The sequence below is a fragment of the Meles meles genome, chromosome 7, assembly GCF_922984935.1.
Source record: "Meles meles chromosome 7, mMelMel3.1 paternal haplotype, whole genome shotgun sequence".
NCBI lineage: Eukaryota > Metazoa > Chordata > Mammalia > Carnivora > Mustelidae > Meles > Meles meles.
Window position 1 is genome coordinate 74,260,699 of NC_060072.1, and position 24,498 is coordinate 74,285,196.

The 24,498-nt window shown below is 47.2% G+C and overlaps 1 protein-coding gene across 1 annotated transcript in view; it reads left to right on the forward strand.

The window, feature by feature from the left end:
• Window positions 1-24,498, forward strand: part of LOC123946370 (cationic amino acid transporter 3-like) — a 63,625-nt gene that overhangs the window by 38,128 nt on the left and 999 nt on the right. The gene's annotated exons all lie outside the window — the stretch shown is intronic.

Sequence of the window (24,498 nt, forward strand, 5' to 3'; positions counted from 1 at the left end):
TGTGTGTGTTGTCCCAGAAGAGCCTGAAGACCCATAGTGGCAGATGTCTTTGGTTTGTGCACATTTCTAGCAGGTACCAGACTGTGCTATGGGGTAACGGGTTGGGGAAGACCAGGAGAGGAAGGCTGTTAGTGTGGGGCTGTGGGGGATGGGGAACCTGAGCAGTGGGTGTCTCTGTCCTGCCAGGCACAGGGGATAGCATCAGGGTCCCAGGTCTGAGGCTGGGTGGAGACTGGGTCCTGAGGCCTGCCCTCAGGGCTGCACTGGAAGAGCTCAGAGGACCTGCTCTGACCAGAGAGGGCCACAAAGAAGAAGGGCCAGGGTAAGAGGGAGGCCAGAGAGTGCAGGGTTCAGGTCTGCTCTCTCCACACCCCCACCAGGCTGCAGCTCCTAACTCTAGGCCCCACCCATTCTGCCTGAGGACCTGAGAATCCCCAGAAGTCCCTGTGTGCCCCCTACTGAGGCTGGGCTGACTAGAGTCACACTGAAAACCTCTGTCTCTAGTTGGGACTACCCAGGCAGGTCCAGAACAAGTCCTTGTCTCTTGGAGGCATCTGGTGAGGCCATGTGTGCATCCTTACTGAATGTCACAGCAGCTGAGGCTGTCAGACCCCTTGTGCTGGGACGTTCTGACTGAGTCTAACTCAAATCCACTTGTGGCAATTCCTGCCCTATGAGTATGAGCCCTTCCATCCCCTGACATGGAAGGAGTTCCTTCTGGATGGGAAGTGAGTCTGAGTGGAGGGACACTGAGAGGATGTCGGGTAAAGCTTGGTGGGACAGACCTTTCCTGGGCAGAAGGGCAGTGATCAGCAGGTCAGTTTCAGAGAAGAGAGCTCAGAGTGCACCAGTTTTCTGTCTGTTTAACCCTGTCACCTCAGACAGTGTCAGGGGACCTGGAAATAGGGGCCATGGTAGGAGGGAGCAGATGAGAAGGTGAAAGGTGTTCCCTGTCTGCAGCTGGAAGGAACCTCTGGAAACACAAGGCAAAGAGCAAATGATGAATGGGAGAAGTTACTTTTTGATGCCAGAACCCTCTTAAAAGCACACTAACATCTCCCTTTTCCCCTCTTCAGAAGATTCTGATTTGGATCCTGGATAAGCAGCCGGGCCCCATCCCCCACTGGCCCAACTCCCAGCGTGTACTGCTCTGTCAGCTCTGTCTGCTCCTGCCTGGTGGTTACCACATCCATGTGTGCTTCTGAACTTGGCCTTTCAGCTCTGGCACCTGTCCCTCCAGCTGTAGCTTCACCTGCATCAGGGGATTACTCTCTGGCTGTCATGCAGCTGGTTCAATGGGGGGCAGGATGGGGAGGAGTTTGTGCTTGTGAAGTGTCTGTTCTAACATCCCATCCCATTGTTCCGCAGATGCATTCTGGGGCTGGGAAGTTACAGCAGTACAGGCTATAAAGAGGTGAGTCAGGGCAGGCTTGGTGCACTACTCGATCCTGCCTTCCAACCCTCAGCTCTGATCCTCTTGGAAGATTTCTCAATCCACACAGACAGAAGAGGTGGCTCCCCTCATTTTACTCTATCCTGGAGTCAGACAGATGTGAGTTTAAATCTCCAGTGCAATTTTTACTAGCTGTGTCACCTTGAATGAGTTATTTAACTTCTCTGAGTCCCTGTTCTCATTTGTAAAGTGATTTCTTAGTCCAAGTTGTTGAGAGGTAGTGGTCATGAGCATAACGAATATAAAAATAGAACATGGGGAGGGGCTCACATATCTCTGACTTATGTACTATATAAACATCTTCTCTCTGTTCTTGTTCCGATTCCATGTGTTTACATTAGAGCATTCTAGAAGACAAGAATTTACCTATGTCACAGACAAGCTACTCATGCTCACCTCCTGAGTCTTCCTGAAGTCTGTCCTCTTGTCTTGGGCATGTGCGTGCTCCCCACCTGTCCCTGTCCCTTCTCTTCCTTCAGGAAGTCCTCCCTTCAACATCTGTCCTTCTCTCTAATTCTTCCCTATTTGGTCTATTTGATCCAGTAGAAAAAGAAGGCTAGCCAAATACATACCTCTAAATTTTCTAGTAGACACTTTAAAAAAGCAACAGGTGAAATTCATTTTAATATTTTACCTAACACAGTCTATCCAAAATGTTGTCTTTTCAATATGTAATCAATATAGAAAAACACTGAGATCTTTTACATTTTTTCCGATATGAAGACTTCAAAATCCTTTGTGTATTTTACCCACACAAAACATCTCTGTTTGGACCAGTCACATTTCAGGTGCTCAAGAGCCACCTGTGGGCAGCGCCTCCAGTATTGGGCAGTGCAGTCCTGTGGCCCTACCATCTGCTCCCACTCCTCACCTCTACTGGAAGTCAGCCTCATCCTCTCCTTCCTCTAAACATTCCTTTCCTGGAGGGGCCTCCCTCACCCTTTGGATCTTCCTCTAGGGTCCAGGACAGAACACAGGAGTTGAGAGGAAAGATCCTCAAAAAGTTCTTAAGAAATCTTGAGTGACGTTAGCCTGGATGGCTTGCTTTCCTGCCCTACAGGTTTGTGTCTATGTTAGATCAAGACTACCTCAATGGCAAGACTGTAACTCCCAGTGAGGTCTTCAGTTAAGGTCACTCCCAAGGGGAGGATGAAGTGAGAAGGGACCCCTTGTGGTGCTGCCCTCCCACTTCCTTTCCTGGGAGCAGCCCTGTTGCTCTGTTCTCACTCTCAGTACAGTGGCCTTGGGGACAACCAGCAGGATGTCAACGCCACTATCAGTCTTCTCCACAGTCACCTCTTCATCCATGGATCTTGGCTCTTGGAACCGGAGAAGGGGGCTCTGCCCATATAGTCAGCCCTGGCATTTCACATATTGGAACTGGTAGATCTGGGCTCTGAGTCTGGGCAGGTAGCTTGCTGTGGAAAGAAGAAGAGACCCAGGGCACCAGTATGATCTCAGGGCCTCAAGTGCTTGGCAGGTCACCTCTCCCACCCCATCCCCTTGATGTGTCTTATCTCCCACTGTCCTTGGTTCCAACCCCTTGCAGTGTATGCAATAGGGAACTTTCCTCTTCACTCCCCACAGGCTATTTATGTTCCCTAGGATACTCTTCTCCAGTCTTTTTCCCATCCCTGTCCTTCCTCTCTTTCCTAAACTTACCCTCCTTAATCATCATCATCATCATCACCATTTACTGAGTGTCCACCATGTACCAGACATATGCTAACCCTTTACCCACATCACTTTAAACCTTCATATTGTCCCTATAAACCAGGCATCCCCTTTTACTGCTAAGAGAACAGACATGAAGAGATCAAGTAATTTGTCCAAGGTCAAACAGATTGTAAGTATGAGAGCTGAGATGTGAACGAACCCAGGTCCTTCAGAACCTAAAGACAACCTTCTCCTCAGATAGGACACCATTTTCCTTCTTCCTTATACCTGCTCCCCGATGGACTTCCTCCTATTTTTGGTAGGAGGCAGGAGTAGTGGCTCTCTACAGTTCCTTCCACCTCTAAGTAGATGATTCTGTAATAATCCCATGAGTTTTTGTCTGCTGAACTCTGATGGATTGAGTTCTTATTTTATTTATCAACACTTATATTTCCCTTCCTCTATGCCTAACTTTTGTTTTTGAGCCTTATACCCTCTTCAAAACCTCTATTCCCTTGGCTCCTCCCTTCCTGTTTTCCACCTTCCCTTGTACCTTAGAACTGGATACTGGCATGGACTAAAGACCACATGAATGTGTCATGATCCTTCTGCCAGATCAGCTTTCACTTTTACCCTTAGAGATTCTATGTTGTCACTAATGGTTTTCTCCAACCTAGCCATTGCCTGGATAATTGTTACCCTGAATTCCCTTTCTGATATACTGTTTATGTCCACATCCAATAGTTCCGTGGGAGAGGGTACAGTCTCTGAGTTTTTCCACTGTTGGGTGTTCCTCCTCCAAGTCATTTTGGTGAGAGGTGGTTGAGGGGATGTATAGTTGAATATATCACCCACAATCCAGTCAAGGTGCTCCCTGGAAAGTTTCAGAGCAATGGGAAGTCACCACCAAAAAGAAAGAAAAAAGAGAGAGAAGGAGAAAAAAAAAGAGAGAGAGACAAAACCCTGCCAAAATGAGCCCCAAAAGTAAGGTTTATAAGGAACATAAACAGAAATGAACAAACAAAAAGACCAACAAAAGTAAATGACAAGAAATAAAAGTAGTACCCAGCCAAAATCAACCCCATGAATAAGATTTATATAATACCAGAACAAAAACAAATACACAGAAACACTGACAGAAGAATAAGATGGGAGGGTGGTTCTAAATCCTGGATGTGGGCAAGAAAGGTTATTTTGATTCTTCCTCGGTGAATCTTGTTATCTTTGTTAAAGGACTCAACTTTCCAGAGACACAGGGAAATTAAAACTGGTTTATATATAGGGATTGTATAGAATAGGGGAAAAGGATTACCTTGAAGCTTATATCTATATGTATTTTTATAAAAAAAAAAGAAAAAGAAAAAGAAACAGGTATATGTATGAAAAAGTTGAAGTTAAAGAGTTATTAGGGAATATGTTGTATGAAACTTCTAGTTGTAATGATAAGTAGGTTAAAAAAATTCAAAAGAAGAATCGTGAAAACAAATTTAAAAATTGTATCTATGAAATATACAGGTTTTAGGGCAATACAGGCAGCTTAATATATTATTTTCCCCAGATGTTAGGGTTTTACACTTTTATGGGACCCTGTGGTGGTTGTCCTCTCATTCTTTTGCCTTGTCTTCTGGGGGATGGGCCTGTTGCATTGTTCTCCCATCAATCCTGCTTGGGTTGAGTTGCCCTGCAGGTTATCAAGGGGCTTGGCTCTGTGAAAACAGGTTTTTCAGGCTTCTGTTCTCTTGAGGTTTTAATTCTTTGGCCACTTTTTGTGGCTTTCCAGAGGATCCAGGCAAAGGAAGAATTTGTCAGCACCCAGACCTCCAGTCAGAGAGAAACCTCAGTCTACTCCCCTCTGGGTGGTCCAGAACACACAGACTCCCCCTCTGCAAGCTCTGCTGAACACTGCAGCCTCCTACAGGTGGTGGGACCCCCAGCCACCATCCCAGGGGTCGCTTGAGGCCCTCGCTTGTGTCTGGAACCTCGTGCCACTAAATCTGTGAGTGATATTGGTCCGGGGAGCCCGAACCTGGAGGACTGCTATTGGTGGGACTGCTCTCTGGGGTCCACACCTATGCCCAGTGTGCTTGCACCTGGTTGAGACACAGGTTATGGAAAGCTGCTACTGAGAGATCTAAATCAGAGACTGGGCTGGAAACGTTCAGACCCTTAGCTTGTCATGGAAGGCTGCAGTCTTAGAAGCTGCCATCTGGCACCCACACCAGGTTCTCTAAGGGGCAGGTGGGACTGTGCCCAGCTGAGTGCTGGTTCAAGGAGCAGAAAGCCACAGGCTCAGGGACTATGGACTGGAGGCCCCACTGGACCTTCTCTGGTACATGTGGTCACTGGCGGTGGCCATCCTGGGTCGATGGGCTTAGGCGCATGCCCATAACTGCCAGATTCCACCAGTTTCCCCTTTAGAACTTTTTATCTTTTTGCAACTTGAGAGCCTGGTTTGCCTAAGCCTTTTACTGGTTTGAATGATTTGCGATAGCAGCACCTGTGGTTGGTCCTTTCTTTATTTAGGAGAAATAAAAGATTCACACTCATCCCACAACCAAGTCAAGTTATGGACTTAGGCATCCTTCTTTCCCCCTGCCCTTCCCAGACCCCTCAGAGCATCTGAGACCTTCCAATGATCTCTCTCCCTATTTCTGTGTTCAGGGGAGACAGTTGAAGGATTGATTTGCTCTTCCTAGTGTCTGCTTTAATCCTCTGCTGTACAAAGTTATGGAGTCTCTGCTTTCCCTACAGTTTTTGGTCCTCTTTTGCTGTTATGACTAAATAGGGTGTCTGGTGCCTGCCCGTGGGTGCCTTTCACCTGAAAATCTCTTGAGTGCTTAACAGTAAGTCACAGAGCTCCAGAAATATTAAGGTGACATGTCTGTGTCATTAGTCAGGATTTGTCTACCCCCCAGAATAAAGGCTTGGAAGAAAACTTGGTCTCAGCTAGAGTTAAAATTAATAACAATTTCCATATATTGGGTGGTTACAATGAGCTTATCCTAAGAATTTTTACATTTAATATAACAGACATATAGTAGCCATCATTTTGTCCACATTGTACATGTGATACTAGTCCCATTGTTCTAGGAAACACTTCTATTAATCTTCTATCAATCAAGGGACAAAATTCACTGTGCATTTGTGTCTAAGGCTCAGGTTATGTGAAATAGGTTCATTCAGCAACTATGTCTGTGAGGTACTGTGCTAGGTATTCAGTGAGTTTCATTGAAAGAATGGACATGAAATGCAGATCCTTGAAGGATGGATTGGATTTGGATAGTCTGATGGGAGAAGGTCTAGAAAAGCTGAGCTTATTTCAGGCTGAAGCAAAGATTCAGAGATGGGAATCTGTAATGTCATGGAAATCTGTGAGGTCACATAAGTACAGCATATCAGTTTTCACTTTTTGTTTCACCCAGAGTATTAGTGATGACTTCCAGAAATGTGTTGAGAAGGATGCTGAGGAAAGTGTGCTGGGCTTAATGAGTAATGTCTATCAGGTACCATGGATGGAGGGGAGCAGCTCTAATAGATTGATGTATTGTTGAAATTAGTTACTTTCTCCCTCTGAGCCCATTGCCATGTGACTTGAAGTATCTCCTGCAGGAGTATATACGTCTCATTTAATTGACTTTGGACTTGGCTGTGGTTCTTATTTTGGCCAATGAGATGTGAACAGACATTTGCCATGTTTGCATGTGGGAGTTTCCACTTTCTTCTTCTTCGCTACCAGAAAGGGCATATTCCACATGAGAACTGTTCCTTCTGCCTGGGTCATGGAATGAGAAGACTCATGGAGCAGAGCTGCAGCCCGCCTAGAGTTTGCATATACCGTCACACTGCTATTAGGCTGGGGAGTATAAGCACAGCTGAGGCATGGGACATTTCAGTCCCACCGCAACGACCCGCTATACATACTATATGGAATACGTGGAGCCCCGCTGTGGAAGACGTGTGCCCTCAGTCCTGACAGCAGCGGCCAGCCCAGGGTGTCGACTGCATCTGAGCCTGCGCAGTGAGGGCCAGTCTTGGTGAGTGGGACTTCCGCAGGGAGTACTGCCCATGTCCCGCCTTTACCCTTGAGTTCTACGTTCAAATATGTGACTCCCCTGGAGAAATGTTGGGTGGAGAGGGGGCGGGAAGTCTGAAAAAGGTGGGGAATTCATGAACTGCTTTTCGTGGGTAGAGAGTCTCAGTGAAGAAAATTCAATTTTCGGCAGCTCAGACAGTCCATATGTTAAATCTCAGAGAAGCTGAGGAGTGACAACAGAATGACAAAGTCAGTGGGACAGAGTTTTGGGGGGCGGGGGCTGTCTCTCTTTGTCTGCAGTGAGGCTGCCTCCTCTCTGTTCCCTTGAACTGCTGCTGGAGGGCAGGAGGGAAGCAGACAGCTGAGTTTCTCACACTGCCCTTTTTCCCTTTCTCCCCCACCCTGGTGGCCATCATCTCCTGCCTCCTGCTTATGTGAGGAGAAAGGTGCCCTCTCCCAGCCCCATCCTACAGGAGCAGCTCCTCAGGAAATCCTTCCTGCAGTCTAGCCAGCACTCCCTCTTGCTGCAGTTACTAAATGCAGAGTCTGTTTATAGCCCAAAGTGATGGGTAGGAAAATCCTCTTTTCTTTCTAACTCTTCCTTCCCACTCCTCCCTCAGCTACTCCACCTCTGACCTCCGGTTCCCCAGCAAGTTTCAACTCTTCTCCAACAAGTTTTTCCAGCATCCTGTTCCATAAGAAAGTACTGTGGGGGGTGGGCCTGGGAGTGGGAAGAAGGCAGCTGGGGATTCTTCTGTGAGCCACAGTGTCAGCACAAGTGATGACTAGCTAAGCAGCTGGCTGTGTAATGGGTGTGTGCCCGCATCCCGGGGTCAAGGTGTGTCAGTAGCGGATCCCTGTGTTGTGCTGTGGTGAGATCCTGCCTATGGCTGCTTGCACAAGTGAATTAATTAATGCTCCTCTGATGTCTGGGAATGAGGAAGATCTGAGGGAGTTGGTGGTGCTGGTGTCTCAAAGCCCAAGAGCTCAGCTTTTCAGAGCCCAGAGTGTTACTGAGACCCCAGCTTGGCTGCCCATCACTGGAACTGGAAACAGGGTCTGTAGTAGGAGTGAGCAGATGAGAATGGGGAAGGGGCTTCTCTGTCTGCAGATGGGAGGAGCCTCTGGAAACACAGGGCAATGAGCAGATGAAGAATGGGAAGTTCTTCCTGAAGCTCAGGAAGTAGGGGGTGAGGGACAAGGTTGTGGGGCTCTGAGGAGCAGAGAGGGTGTGTTCTGACAGTGGGAGTATACGGAGCACAGTGTATGTGGCCTACATGAGTGCTCTGTGGTTGACAGTCCTCCGTGCCCAGTTCTGGGTGTAAGCATATGTCAGGTGGAGAAGGGGGAGCTCTGACATGGGTGTTTAAACCCAGTGACCTGACTTCTTACTGGAGCCTAGGAAGTATGCTTTCTTTGAGGAGCAGAGGTCAGCACCAATGGGAAGACCCTAGCGTGGGAATCAAGAACACGTGGATTCCAGCTCTGGCCCTAGTTCTCTGCTGGGCCCCTGTGAGCCATCACCTCTGGGAGGGGGAATTTCACCTGCTGTCCAACCATAAAGGAAAAGCCAGGTGTTTCTTTGTGCCAGCAGCCCCAGGGCTGGGGACCAGAAAAGAGAAGGGGGCTGGAACAGGGGATGGCATTTCAGGGGCTGAAGGGAATACAGGATGCCAGTGGGACGGGCGGCGGGAGGGGAGTCCCACTGATAAAGTTTTAGAATATAGGTGAGCTCCGGAGCCCATGACAAAGAATCCTTAAGATGTCTCTGGTGCAAAAAGGTGATTTTATTAAAGCACTGGGACAGGTCCCTGGACAGGAAGAGTCACTGCCCTGGGGTTGTGAGGAATGGCAGGTTATATAGGATGGGGTTGGAGGATTTAAGGCAAAAGGAAGGTTTCAGTAGAACTTTTATATGCTAAAGAAGACCTAGAGGATACTGGATACCAGAGGCCTTACCATTGTCAAGATTGTTTTTCCCTTCTTAGCAAAGTATTAACATTAAGATAGTTGGGAGATCCCTAAAGAATGTCACACATGTCCCATCCAGGAATGGGGGGGGGGTGGGAGGTTGTGGGGTGTCAGCTTTTGCTTTGTCCTCAGCCAGTCTTTTCTCCATCATCATTTCCCTCTTGAACAATTTTGACCCTTAAATCTTTAAGGTTCTTGAAGCTGATGGTCTCATTTTCTATAACTCCTTCCTGGTGGGTAGGACCTTAGAGTTGTCCCTACCTAGTGGGGTCAACATTGGTCAGTTGGGGAATGTGTAGGGGAGTTACAAAAGATGGAGGCAGCTGGATCCAGGGCTGACAGTAAAGAAGTATCTTTCTGAGTGGTAAGGATTATCTGTGGACATGAAGTCATTGTAGCAACGGTGTCTTGGCACCAAGTAGAGAAACACTGAAGAAGGCAGGGCATTAAGATTAATAAAGCCATAAGCATGAGAAGTCCAATTGATGTGGGAAACAGAGGCAGAAGAAAATTATTAAATTTCCTTACCTACTGACAAGCCCTTGAAACAGGCAGAGTGACCCTCCTGTAGGGACTCAACTACCCTCACCTTGAGGCTTTGCTAAGGGCAAAGGACAATCCTAGCTTGACTGACCCTTACCCCCAACCAGGATCCTGTAAGTCTACTTTAACAATTCCTTTAGGAAACTTTATCTCAAATCTCCAAGATAGTGTCGAGAATCATTCCCAAGCACATGGCCCACTGATACACATCTAAAGGGTCTCATGAGAAGGTTTTATTACTGGTAATGAAGAACCTTTTCCCCAGACAATAGCTAGCCCCTCAAGGTCCTAGAAACCATGCTTCCAAAATTCCTTAGAGACTTACGCCATCCCTAATCCCCTCCCTAACTTACAGGTATATAATAGACATCTCCTCACATCCCCAGGGCAGCAGCTCTTCCTGCCCATGGATCCTGTCCCCATGCTTTAATAAACCATGATTTTGCACCAAAGATGTCTCAAGAATCCTTTCTTGGTCATCGGCTCCGGACCTCATCCCACCGAACCTCACCTATGTTCTAGAACTTCATCACAATAAAAAGATCTTTAATTCTTGACCATAATCCTCCTTAAACTAGGAACTTAACCAATCGCTGAGAGAGAAAGAAGGATTTTGTAGATCCCCAATTTAGGCATTCATATTTTTATTAGTCCTGTGACATTTTTGTGATAATCTGGGATGTACACAAAACATTCTGTTTTGATAATTGCACATGTGCCGTGCTGTGTGACTGTTAGGATGTCCAAGCCATTCTATTTTGTAGGACCACCTTGTGCATCTAAGTGACCTCAATATTAAGCAAGGAGATGCTATTTAGTAAATCACTGAGTGTCTTTGCAGTGTATTTATTAAGGGCTTCTGCATGTCAGAGGACATCCTCTAGTCCTACAGATGGAGCAAAAATGGATGTTAAGTGATCATGCCTTTAAAAACAGATCATGTCTATCTTTGCTTTAAATTGGGGAGATTAGCTGGAGTAGTGATGGCTTTAGTAATGCATCCATGAATCCAGGCAAAACCTGAGGTACAGCGATCTGTCCATGTTCGAGGAAGGCAGGGCCACAGGTTAGTTCCACCAATCCAGTGGGTTCCATTTGGAGCTGATCATCTGATGTCAGGTCGCCTTACCCAATCAGTAGCAAACGAGTCACTAGCCTGGAGTACTATTATTCAGGAACACGTTTCTTTCTTTCTTTTTTTTAAGATTTTATTTATTTATTTATTTGATAGATCACAAGTAGGTGGAGAGGTAGGCGGGGGTGGGGGAGAGCAGGCTCCCTGCTGAGCAGAGGGCCTGTTGGTGGGCTCAATGCAAGCACCTGAGCTGAAGGCAGAGGCTTTAACCCACTGAGCCACCCAGGCGCCCTTTGGGAACAGATTTCTAATGATAGCCATCCTAGATGTCGTGTATTATTTGCCCAAGTTGCATATGTACGATTCCTTTGCTCACAGCATAAAACTGCCTTTTGACTGAGCTGTCTGATAGTGGGTTGAGCCACAAATATGTATCCCAAATTTGATATATGCCATCCTCAGTATAGTGATAAGTAGGGTTTTGTAGCTCAGGCCCTGGTTGGTGGGTATTAATTTGTGGGCCTGTAAGGTCAGTTAGGACTTTAATAGCTTGAGAGTATGAAAAAGTTTGGTTATGTCCTGGTGAACTCCATGTCTCACTGATTATGGGCCAGGAAGAAACATCTTGATTAGTGATAGACTTATCCTGATACATACTATCTCCATATATGATTTCTGAAATACAATCCTGTAGAGAGTTCCAGTCAGTGCCCTGTAAAGGGGAAACCCACCAGGGTAACCCAGATGTACTTGACAGAGGCAAAATTCCACATATCCAACAACCCGTTTGATTTTGTAGCTCAGCAAAATGCTGTGTTCACTGTAGAAAGGAATTGTCAGTTAAGATAGGTGAAAGGAAGATAAAGAGAATATATACAACTGTCACTTTCATTTGAAGAGGAGTTTGAGGTCTTCTGTGGGTTCACAGGAGTAAGAAAGCATGTTAGTGTGCTCACTGCATTCCTGTGAAGGAGGTACAGGTTTTATTTTAGATATATGGACCCAAGAAGAGTGTCCTTTTAGTTTTACCACAGTGGGAGTACATAGTATGACCCAATATGGGCCTTTCCATTTTGGATTTAGGTTTTCTGCTGTGTCTGACTTCCAATTTTTTAAGTAAACCATGTCTCCAGGATTTACATGGGGTGGGTTTTCAGTTATAGTTAAACCAGGTTTTGGGAGTGTATGATTAGTATAGTCATTGAGTAACTTATGAATTAAACCAGCTTCCAGAGAATAATTTAATAAAGCATTATAATCTTCATCTAATAAGAGATCCACAGAAAGAAATGGTTTTCTGTACAATAACTCAAAAGGGCTGAGTTCTAGAGACTGTTTTGAAGCCATTCTTATCCTGAGAAACCCTACTGGCAAAAGAGTCACTCAATTTTACTGCATTTCTAGACTAAGTTTAAAAAGATGGCATTTTAAAGTATGATTAGCTTTTTCTACTTTCCCAGTTCTATAAATTGTTTTGAAGCCGTTCTTATCCCAAGAAACCCTATTGGCAAGAGAGTCACTCAATTTTACTGCATTTCTAGACTAAGTTTAAAAAGATGGCATTTTAAGGTATGATTATTCTTTTCTACTTTCCCAGAGGATGGTGGATACCAGGCTGAATGCAAGAAATATTTAATTTTTAAGTTTGGGCTATGTTGAGTTATTTGAGTGGTAAAAGGAGGACCATTGTCACTTTGAAGAGATTGAGGAAAGCCAAATCTAGGAATAATTTCTCCAACAAAATCTTAGCTACTTCTATGGCTCTTTCAGTTTTACATGGAAAGACATTGACGCATCTGGTGAAGGTATCAACAAACACTAATAGAAATTTACAGCCTTTTCAAGGTGGCATCTGTGTGAAATCAAGTTGCCACTCCTCTCATGGCTAGGATCCATGCCTTTAGACTGGTTTTAAAAGAGGGGAAGGGCAAGCTGCACCTTCTGGATTTACTTTGGCACAGACAATGCGGGATCGGCAGACCTGTTTTATTGTGACTATTACATTTATTCCATCAAATATATTTCAAATTAAGTATTTTAAGACATCTTTGCTCAAGTGAGTAAGTTTGTGTAGGCCCTGCATTACCTTCCATTGACTATTTTTGAGTATAAAGATTTTCCCTCATTGTTCACAAGCCAGTCCTGTGGGGTTTTAGTATATCCTCGCTCCTGACCTACGTGAATCTCTTGGTCTGAATAGACTCGAGTTATGGACTCCACTGGAGTTAAGCCTGGTATAAGGCACAATATCTGTTTACTTTTTGGTGACTCTTTGGTTGCATGGTCTGCTGAATTGTTTCTTTTAGATTCTAAAGTCATATCCTTTTGATGCCCTTTGAGGTGAATTACAGCTACCACCTTGAGCAGATGTACAGCCTCAAGAAGGGTCATGATTTCAGGCCCACATTGGATTGGGGAGTTATGGCTTGATAGCAGTCCCCTTTCCTCCAAATAGCTCCATGAGCGTGTACTACCAGAAAGGCATATTTAGAGTCAGTATAAATGTTAATTTTTAGACTTTTTGCCAATTGAAGAGCACGGGTAAGTGCTATTATTTCAGCTTTTGGGGAAGAAATATATATTGGAAGGGGTTTTGCCTCAATAGTTTTAATCAGACTAACTATGGGATATCCAGCCCTTTTTTCTCCCTTATCCATGAAACTCCTGCCATCAGTAAACCAACTGTCATCTGCATTTTTAATAAGGGAGTCTTTTATGTCTGGCCTGCTAGAATAGACAAGATCAATGATCTCTGAACAGTTATGTTCTATAGAGGTACGATGGTCAGGTCCAGGCAACAGAGAAGCTGGGTTTAAAGTCTGACAAGTTTTAAGTATTACTTCAGGTGTATCTAAAAGCATAGCCTGGTATTTAGTAAGGCAGCCTCCTGTCATCCATTGGTGGCCCTTGGTCTCTAAGACACACTGGACCTGATGCGAGTTCATTAGTCAGGGACTGTCCCATTGTGAGCTTTGAGGCTCCTTTTATGAGGGAGGCTGAGGCAGCCACCGCTCAAAGACAAGCGGGCCACCCTTGGACTACATGGTCAAGTGACTGAAAAATAGCCCAACAGCCTTGTTTCATTCCCTAATTTTTGGGTGAGAACTCCCAAGTCTTGGCCCTCTTTTTCTGCTCTGTATTGAGTGAAAGGTTTTTCCAAATTTGGTAATGCCAAAACTGGATCTAACAGAAGTTTAGATTTCAATGTGTGAAAGGCTGTCTGCTGATCTTTAGTCCAGAGCATGGGTTCCTCACTGGGGCCTTTAATTGAATCCTACAATGGTTTGGCTAAGAGTCCAAACCCAGGAATGCACAGGCGACAGAACCTGCCGTACTGAAAAAAGTGCAAAGTTTTTTGTTTTTTTTGTTTTTGTTTTTGTTTTTTTATAGCTGGAGTCTCAAGATCTAGCATAGACTTTTTTTCTATCAGTAGATAGAATACGGTGACCTGGTGTTAGTTCATATCCTAAATAGTGTGCTTTTTGTTGAGATATTTGTGCCTTTTTAGGGGATACATGATACCCTCTATCTGCCAAGAAATTAAGTAAAGTTAAAGAATTTTTATCAGCTGTCTCCTTTGTGGCACTACAGATCAGAATGTCATCTACGTATTGAATTCTTGTCCCTTCAGACAAGGATGTATCATGGAGATGTTTGCTGAGTGCAGCTCCAAATAGGTGAGGACTGTTTTTAAATCCCTGTGGCAAGACTGTCCAGGTTAACTGAGCAGCCTGTGGGCTTGAAGGTGAGGTCCATTCAAAGGGAAATAGTGGCTGCATCTCTCACTTAGTGGGATGCAAAAAAAGGCATCTTTTAGTCAAGCACTGTAAACCAGTTGGTGTCACCAGGGACGTGGGTGAGAATAGTGTATGGATTTGGCACTATGGGATGAATAGGCGTTACTGCCTCATGGATTGCTCTTAAGTCTCGTACAATTCGATAGTCCCCATTGGGCTTCTTTACTGGTAAAATTGGGGTGTTATAAGGAGATTGACAAGGCTTTAAAATACCATGTTTCAGACACTTATCAATAAGTGATTGTAACTCAGCTTTGGCCTCATTTTTTAGAGGGTATTATTTTTTATGAGGTGTATTGGTTGGGTCTGTTAAGCTCACTTTAACTGGTTGGGCTGTAAGAGCCCATCCTGGGATATCACAATCCCAGATCTGTGGGTTTCCTTCCTTCCAGACATTGGAAGGGATGGTAGGGTATGGTTTAGGTCTCCAGACATTGAAGGGAACAAGCTGTACCCCTCTACAGTAAGAGCAAATCGGCTACTCAGTTTATACATTAAGTCTCATCCAAGTGATGAAGTGGGACAAGATGGAAGGACTAGAAAAGCATGAGTGACCAACTGACTTTGATATTTACCCGTTAAGGGCATTGTCTGATGGCATGTTTTAGTCTCCCCCTTATGGCAACAACTTCAAGCTTAGAGCTTAGAAAGACAAGTAGGGCCAGAGTGCTGAATAAGGACAGAGTAAGTGGCTCCTGTGTCAAGAAAATCAAAAACCTTACCTCACACATCCAGGGTAACCCGGGGCTCAGTCATCTTGATGTCAAAGGGATCCAGACCAACCTCAGGGCCCTGTCATGCTAGTTCCTTCCAGTTTCTACTTTCAGGCAGGGAAGTAAGTTTCTGTCTTCCTCTCTCTCTGGAGATGAGGACAGTCTCTCTTCCAATGTCCTGTTTCTTTAGAGACAGGACACTGCCCTAGGGGAGAGCACTGGTTTGGACATTCTCTGCTCCAGTGTCCGATCTGGCCACATGTCAGCATTGGGACTTACCTAGTTTTCTGTCTGTTGCCGGCCTTTTCTTTTGCTCCTGGTTAGTCTGGTGCTATGGGGAATCTGCAATAGTGGTAGCCATTACTGGAGCACCTATCTTACCCTGCAGTTTAGTTCTCTGGTCCTTTTCTTGCCTTAAGGCAAGAAGTCTATTATTAAAGACTACAGTCAGTACTTCTAGTAGGTGTTGGTTGGGAGTTTGAGGGCCTAAAGCCACTTTAACTAGTTTTTGGTAGATGTCAGGTATAGACTCTCTTATAAAATGCATATTTGAAAAAAGATTTTACTTATTTATTTGACAGAGAGAGAGAGATCACAAGTAGGCAGAGAGGCAAGCAGAGAGAGAGAGAGAGAGAGAGAGAGGAAGCAGGATCTCTGCTGAGCAGTGAGCCTGGTGCAGAGCTCCATCCCAGTACCCTGGGATTGAAAGACCCGCGGATCCCCTTACCCAAGAATTCAACACTGCCACAGGATGCAAACAGCAAGAGGTTCTTTATTGCAGCACGGGTGCCTGCGGGTGGTCAGCAGCTCCTGCTAGCTGAGCACACCAGGCTGGAGTGGTGCAGGGTTTTTATAGACAGGTACAAACAAGTTTTGGATGAGACGGAGCTGATTGGCTGACAATTTGAACATTTGAAAAAGGCATACTTGGTGTTTACGGATTGGCTTTGGGAGACCCGCGCGCGCAAAGAAAAAGGCGGGAAAGGGAAACAAAGAGGGGAAGTTAGGCCTTGTGATTCAGCAGAAAAGTATCCTGTCTACGTGACTATGCAGCCCCCTGCCTACGTGACTAATGTGACTATGCGGCCCCCTGCCTACGTGGTCAGGTATTAGGCCATATCTTACGAGAAAGCTGTTTGCAGGGAGTGCCCTATCTTGCTAAGAAACAGCTATTATGAAGTTACCAACTAACATTGTATTGAGGGAGCCAAGCGGTTACAGAAAAGCAAAAGAGCAGTTAGTTAGTTACATCCTAAAAGCCAGGCAGTTACAGAAAGGCAGAAGAGCAGTTACATTGAATTCAACCCTGGGGGAAGCAGTTACATTGAATTCAACCCTGGGGGGTCTTTGCAGGCAGGGGTACTCTTTACATAACAAAGGAGCAGCTAATTAGTTGGCGAGGGGGGGGGGTCTTTCAGGATCATGACCTGAGCCAAGGGCAGAGGCTTAACCCACTGAGTCACCCAGGCACCTCTAAAATGCATATTGAGTATGGTTACTCCCTCAGGTGAGGCTAGGTCTGAATTTTATATATTTATAGATGGCCTCTACCAATCATCCCTGAACTAGACCTGGATTTTCATCAGTTCCTTGGGTAACTTCCTGAAGCTCATCAAAGTTTGCAAGTTTTGAAAATCATTTTTTCACTCCTTCTATTAAACAAGGGATCATATTGATGGAGTTCTAGAACCTAGGTGAGGTTTGATGGGCTGAGGTCTGGAGCTGATCACCAAGAGGGAAAGAGAGGTTTCAATTGGGGAAGGTGAGGGGAAAGGAGGTTTCAACAGAGCTTTCATATGCTAAAGAGGGCCTACAAGGTGCCTGAAGTATCCCTGAGGTCTTCAGGCTTGATCAATGTTGTCTTTTGGCAAGCCATTAATATCAAGATAGTTGGGAGATTCCTGGTGGAATGTCACAATCCTGCTATCAAGTGTCTTTGTTAGTGAGATTTAGGTTCAGAAGAGATTTAACTATATTTACATTTCCTTCTATCTCAGCCTCCTTCAGTTTTGTGCTTGGAGGGGAGGGTGACCTTAGGGCTTGAGGAACTCAATTATTTGCCTCTGGAAATTATCAATAGCACAAGGTAACTTCTTTGTTTGTAGATCTCTAGGACATTTGTAAACCCAGGGGAACTATTTGTTTATGGTGGTCAGGGGTGCCTGAGGAATGCTACACATATTAGGGAGGGGAGTGGATGAAGAGAGGGTGCAAGGTGCCAGCTTTTGCTTTGTCCTTAGCCAGCCTCCCGCTCCCTCATCAATATGGTCTCATTTTTTTCTCCTTGGACTATCCTCCTGATAGTTCTGGTGTGGTTAGGTGGTAGGGACAGCATCACCCCCAGCTGGGTAACGTCCCCTACCTCTGATTCCCAGTTCACCAGCGAACTCTTGTGCTCCCTCCCAGATTCGTTGCTTTTCCTCAGGGGTGCAAAAATGAGTTAAAATGATATATGTATCCTTCCGGGTCAAATCAAACATAATAGATACTTCTGGAAAGCCTTCAATAAATTGAGCGGGATTTTCAGAATACCGTCCTAATTTTGTTTTACCAGAGCCAGGTCTGCCGTGGAGATTGGGACATGGACCCTAATTGTGCCCACTTCTCCATTAGCCACTTCCCTAGGAAGAAGTATCCCACAGTTAGGTGGAGCTCCTAGAAGATAGGGAATCCCGCTCCTGGTATGTCCAGTGGGGCTGGGAGCAGAGGGGTCTTGGGGTTTATAAAGAGGAGGGATAACCATAGAGTCAGTGTCCTCTTTCTTCGGACTGGTCGGCAATTCCTCCAACACCCCAGTTTCATTAAGAGGAATCAGCCTATTTAGACAATCATTATCCAATATATTGAGGGGGAGGGAAGTCTGTTAACCTGGCTGAGGGTTAGACACACTCCACAAGAGGCCCACAGGTCTGGATCCTGATTTAGGGCCATAAAGTCTTGGATGTACAGGACTTTAGTCCATTTGCCCTTCTCCTTGCAAAAGAAGCCTAACTGATACATTGACTTGAAACTTAATGTCCCATTTACAGGCCACTTTTCCTCACCTCCTAAGAAGTACTGCGTTCATTCAGTGTTACAGGAGATCATTTTTTCTTCCTTAAATCTTGCAGTTTGAATTGATTCCAGTTCAAAAGGAATACCAAGGGAGAATCCTTGGAGGCAGAAGAGGAGCCATGCTCCCAGAAAGGTAAAGAAAGTCCCCAACTCCTGGCTGGCATCCCACACAGGATACTTAGAGGTTCCAGGTGTTAAAAGCCACCTGAGTCATCCCTCAAAGAAGACATCGCTATTGATCACCATCCTGCCTTCAACAGAAGGTGTTCCTGACATAAAAGGTCCTGGAAGGTACCAGCATCCCTTCCCTCTCCCATCGCATTCTAGGCTACAGATGCGTGTTTGGTGAATGGACTAAGATACTGTGCCATCCTATACTCTGGAAGTTGTGTTATTGCCCTGTCATTTTTAAACCATGGAAAATACTAGAAACATTTTGCAAGGGGAAATTACCCAATTTTGTAGTTTTAAGTAGTTAGTAGAGGACACTGACAAGGAACAGTAAATATTGAATTGAAGTCTTATATGGTCTAAGTGACATTCTAACACATGTGGTCCTTACAGCCAACTTCCTTAGAAAACAGTCCCCTGTTGGGTTTTAATTCAATTGGGTACTGGTTTTGGCCGGCTCTCAGTGAAGGTCCCGTGGCCAGAAGTGGCTAGACCAGGGATGTGGAGGGGAACACATTAGATCAGTCAGGGTGAAACTTCACTTGGGAGTCTTAAGATTGGCAGCCATCCTGGTGACTTAGGTGGCTGTCCCGTGCCCCAAGCAGACAGCTTCCTATAAGAACAGGGATAAAGAGAGGGCATCAAGTTTCTGGGTCTTATTACCATTCCAGCCAAGGTACTGACTTCCAGCCAAAAGGCAGGCTTTCTCCTTACCTGTAGAATAGCCATGGGTAGAGGATTTCAGCCTCAGCAATCAACATGAAAGTGTTCCAATAAGACCATACTCCGTGAAAAGCTCCTGAAATGAGAGTAAAGGAAGAGTAGAGAATGTACTCACCAATTTTGCTTCAAAGCTCAGAGTCCATATGTAAAAACTCAAAGCCCCATGTTTAGGGAGCCAAATAATGAAGTTTTAGAATATTAGTGAGGTTTGATGGAGTGAGGTCCAGAGCCGATGACCAAGAAAGAATTCTTGAGACATCTTTGGTGCAAAATGGTGGTTTATCAAAACAAGGTGACAGGATCCCAAGGCAGGAAGAGTTGCTGCCCTGGGGTTGTGAGGAATGGCGGGTTATATACCATGGGGTAAGGCAAAAGAAGGTTTCAATAGAACTTTCATAAGCTAAAGAAGACCTACAGGATACCAGATACCAGACGCCTTGTCATTGTCAAGGTTCTTTTCCCTTCTTAGCAAGGTATTAACATTAAGATAGTTGGGAGATTCCTAAAGAATGTCACACATGTCCCACCAAGGATTTGGGGGTGGGGAGAGGTTGAGGGGTGTCAGCTTTTGATTTGTCCTCTGCCAGCCTTTTGTTCCCTCATTGCTACATTCTGAAATTCCTGGATTCTTGCAGGAGTCCCACTCCCCAGCCAGGGCAGCCCCACTCTGTCTCAGTGCCCAGGGCCCAGGGCTGGCTCTGCAGGAAGTACTGTTCTCTGCTGCCCTCTTGTGGCCCCCAAGCTCTTCGCAGGTCACTGCTGAAAGGCTTCCATTCAAGTCTTCAGGGCCTTGTCCCTTGCCCCCTGGTGGAAATTCCATTTATCACAAAAAGAGATCCTTGGTCTCCCAAGTCCATCTTCCCCCATCTCTGGTTTCTGGAGACATCAGCATCTCCTGAAGGCTGGGAACGTCTTCCTGAGATTTCACCCTCTTTGCCATTGCCCAAAGTATAAGTTGTGATTTGGGGGATGGGCCGTGGAGACAAAGGGTTGAGATGAAGAGATTGAGCAGAGAGAGCAAATTCTCTTCCCCTTGGGCTCCATCTACAACCTTAGGTCCCAGGGTCCTCAGGAGTTTTCAAAGAAAATGGCAGGGGTTTGACATTCCTGGAGAAAATGGGTCAGGAGCAGACCACGCCTTATGATTCTAGGCTTCTGTGAATTTGCCCCTGACCTCGTCAAGTAGCCTCAGTGGGGGATGGACTGGCAGGAACCAGGGGGGAGTAGACAGGGATGCTGGAGGGAGATAGCATATGTGATAGGTGCTGGCAGCACTCCTTATCTCTAGCTCTGGAGTCCTGTCCCCCGACCAGGCTGCCCTTGGCCCTCCCCTTCTAGTGCTCAGTGCTCATTAGTGACAGCCTGTCTTTAGAGAGACCCCCAGGGGACCAAGCTGTATTGGATGAGCAAGTTGGGGGGAGAGGATGAGGGAAGGGCAACAGGTAATGAGGGAGGAGGAGGGGGTGGGATGCCTGGGATTTGATCCCTGTGGTGCTGGGAAAGCTTGGCAGGAGACACTGTCCTGGGGGCAGATACTGAGGGGCTGAGGGTGAGTCAGTGGGGGTGGGGGTGGGAAGGAAATTTGAAATGGACTGAGCTCCACTGATTTGGGGACAACTGGTGAAATAGGAGCCAATGACTTTATGCAGAGCTTCCATTGGGCAAGGACAGGTTACACGTGCCATGAGGGGGTAAAGGAGGGATGCACATACTTTCTGTTCCCTGTCCTGTACTTGGAGACCTGTCTATCCAGAACACTGGATAGTGGGTCCAGTGTTCTCCGAGGCTCAAGAAGGTGGTGAGGACCCCACTGGGAAGTACTTTTTCCAGGGGAAAACGAGGTGGATGTGGGAAGAGCTCCTCCCAGGCCTGAGTGTCCATATGTGTCTGTCTGAGGGGTCAAGGACCATCTGGGCACTTCTCCTGTGGGATGCAGAGGCAGAGCTTCCAGTCTCTCTGTGGTGCACACAACTCCCTCACCCCTCAGAAAGCAGCTCCAGTCAGCCTAACCCCTGTCCTCACTCCTTCTCTCAGAATGCCCAAGACTCAAACATAGCTGACTGAGAGGACCTGGAGTGCCCTTCCAGAATTTCCCGTGGCTCCCAGTGGATGCACTGGGGCAGGTCAGGGACAAGCCTTGGGGCCTGACCAGCAAGCACAGCAGGCAGGAGGAGACCTGCATCCGGAGTCCTGGAGAATGTTCTGTGAGGAGCAGAGTGATGCAGTGGAGCCGTGCTGTCTCCTAGATGGTCAGCCATCCATCCTCCACACAAAGGGCTGCCTGCTGCATCCCGTCTGAGCCCTCACCCCCAGCCCATGCTCTGATAAAGGAGATAGCTCTGGAAAGAAGAGGAGGAGGAAAGACTGACACAGTGACTAAACAGTAAGGACCAGTACTGCATCCAGGTCCTACAGACTGGGACCAAGAGGGCAGAGCCAGTCTGAGTGCCCTGGAGAGTCCTAGAGACACACACATAGTCAACAGAGACACACAGTGGTCAGTGGAACGCAGTGATGCGGACAGAGACGGGGAGACCAACCCAGAAACAGGAGAGAGGAAAGAGAGGAGCCTCCAGAGACCAGAACAACAGATCCAAGACAGATGCAGAGAGATATGCAAGGCTAATGATAGTAGAGACAGGGACTCAGAGACACAGGCTGGACATGGGCTCAGAGGGTGGAAAGCCATGACCCAGAGCACAAGACAGATCTGTGGACAGGAGGCCAGGGTGAGTAGCCAGAGAAGTGTGCACAGAGAGGGTTCTGTGTATGTTTGTTGGTGCATGGGTGGGTGTGCGTGGAACCCAGCAGTTCAGAGCTCTAGTCACAAAGCCAGAGAGTCCTCTCGTGCTGAAGGGGGCCCCCCAAATTCCTGCATCTGTGCCCCCTGTTCTGAACAGTAGGGAGTGGGAGGGGTGGGGTGGTTGGACAGAAACCAGATGCAGGTTAGAGACAGACTGAGCTGGGAAAGAAATGGCAGAGGCAAGACTGAGATCAGCAGGAGAGAAGCTGAGAGTAAGGAAGGGAGCAGAGAAAGGGACAGAGGACAGAGAGGGACAGAGGTGGAGAAGGACACTGCTGGAGGCAAGAGTGAAGGAGAGACAGGGGAAGGGAGGGTGCCTCTCACTGCAGGAGGGAGAAGGGGGAAGGGGGAAGGGGGAGGCAGGGCTGTGGAGAAGCAGATCAGGGGCAGGGGGGAGGCAAGCAGGGCTTCTGTCTCCTCAGAGAGCTGGGCTGGGCTGACACAACCCTGAGGTGAAGTGGGGAGGTGGTCATGCATGCTTCTCAGGGTCTCCTTGTCCCTCTCTCCTGGGTTCAGTACAGTGCCTGCCACCTTCTTCCCACTGGTTCTGAGAGCAACCCCTGCAGGAGGCTGGCTCATGCTGGCTTCGTCTGTGGGGATCCCTTCCCAGTCTGCAGGGCCACTCTGAGTCTCCTCACCAGGGGCACATGGGTGTTCCTAAAGGATAGCGGGTCCAGTGGTCTCCGAGGCTCAAGAAGGTGGTGAGGACCCCACTGGGAAGTATGTTTTCCAGGGGAAAACGAGGTGGATGTGGGAAGACAGTGGAGGATGTACCTCGTCCCACATGACTCTGAAGGTCACTGTGAAGGTGACACTTGCAGCCTGTGACAGAAGGGGACATTCCTGGTGGCTGCTGGAGCCCTGTGTCATTTTTCTGTGTGTTTGTTACAACCAGGTAGCAGAGTTCCCAGGAACATCCCAACCTAGTATGGGAGGGTGGGGAGGGAAGGCCTGGCATTTGCCTGAAATACTGGATTAAGGAGTGACAGTCCCCTCCCTGCCCACTCATATGCAGAGTAACCAGGTGACACTTACCCAGCACACACCCACAGGTGCATAGGAGCAGGGCAAATTCAGTATCAGAGCCAGTGAGTTCCTCAGGAAAGGCTGCCTGGAGGAGGGGAGTCAGGAGGTGGTGTAGAAGGGGAAACCCAGCAGGGCAGGGATGGAGGAGAAGAGGAGGAGAAGCTCTCTGTTGCCTCTGAAGCAGGAAGAGCCAAGCCTATGCCAGGCAGGAGACAGCTGAGCTTGGTAGGAAAAACAACTGGACTGGGGCACCAGCATGAAGGGGAGAGGAGGGAGGCAGATGCTCACAGCTGGGCTGGGGTTCTGAAGTTGCTGGGATTGGAACTAAAGCCCCTGGAGGGAGCCCTGAGATGTGTTAGACAGTGATGTGTGTGCACAGGTATTTGAAGAAGTCGGTGCCCCTGTGAGCATGGTGTGTGTGTGTGTGTGTGTATTTCTCAGGTCCTGGCATTAATCTACCCTACCTTCAAGGGAACTCCTTTTCAAAGTGGATTCTAAATTTCCTCTGCTGCAATTGAGCCCATCTCTATGGAGGCAGTTTCAAATGTCCAGGATGTGGTTCACTGTGTTTCATAAAAGATGTGTGTCCATGGGGAAGGAGGAGCTAAAAGATTCATCTTGGAGAAGAAATGTAATTACGAGCTCCTGGGTGTTATTACATGGAAGCCCTGGACATTCTGAACGTTATCACACTTCTAAGTGTGCACGGGAGTGGGATGAACCTTGGGGGTTTGTGCCCAGGTCTTCTCTGCAGCACTTCTCTGGAACGTTGCCTCTCCACCCTCCCTATCCACAGATATTCTGTGGTCTGAGATGTCCCAGGACTGGGTCTGCTCTCAGGTCACCCTTCTGGCTATTGCCCTCCCTGCGCCCCTCCCTCAGTATCTGAGGGTCTCTTTTGCCATCACATCTGTCTGAGTCTCACCCTGTGAGCCTGTCAATGTCTCCCCACATCTCCTCCTGTCTGTGTCCTGTGCTGTCTCCCTCCCCCACCCTTGGTCCCTCTCTGCAACCCCTCCCAGCTCTCTCCCTGCTTCTCTTATCTGTGTCTCTCAGCTTCTCCCCATATCTCTGACTCACACCTCTGCCTCCTCCACTCTCCTTTCCACCACCTCACCAAATGCAGGCACTTCTTCCCTGCTTCTCCCCTTCTCCAATCTTAGCCTTTCCGTATTTGGGACAGAATCTATAATTCCCCTCCTTCCTCCTGTCTCTCCCCCTGGTAAGAAACAAAAGCAGTAACTCCCTGGGGGGTAGCAGACAGTAGTGGGAGGTCTGTGGAAGGAGGGGAGCAGGAGCATCATGGAGAAGGCTCACAGACCTGGAAGGGCAGGGCAGGGGGGTAGAGAGGAGAGGGGCAAGGGCAGTGGCCACTCCTGTCTTCTGTACCCCTGCCCACAGTCCAGGGGCTTCAGCACAACCGAGGGGACAGGTGTGTGGGGTCAGGTCTGCTGGGCCCCTTTCACCACTGTTGTCCTAG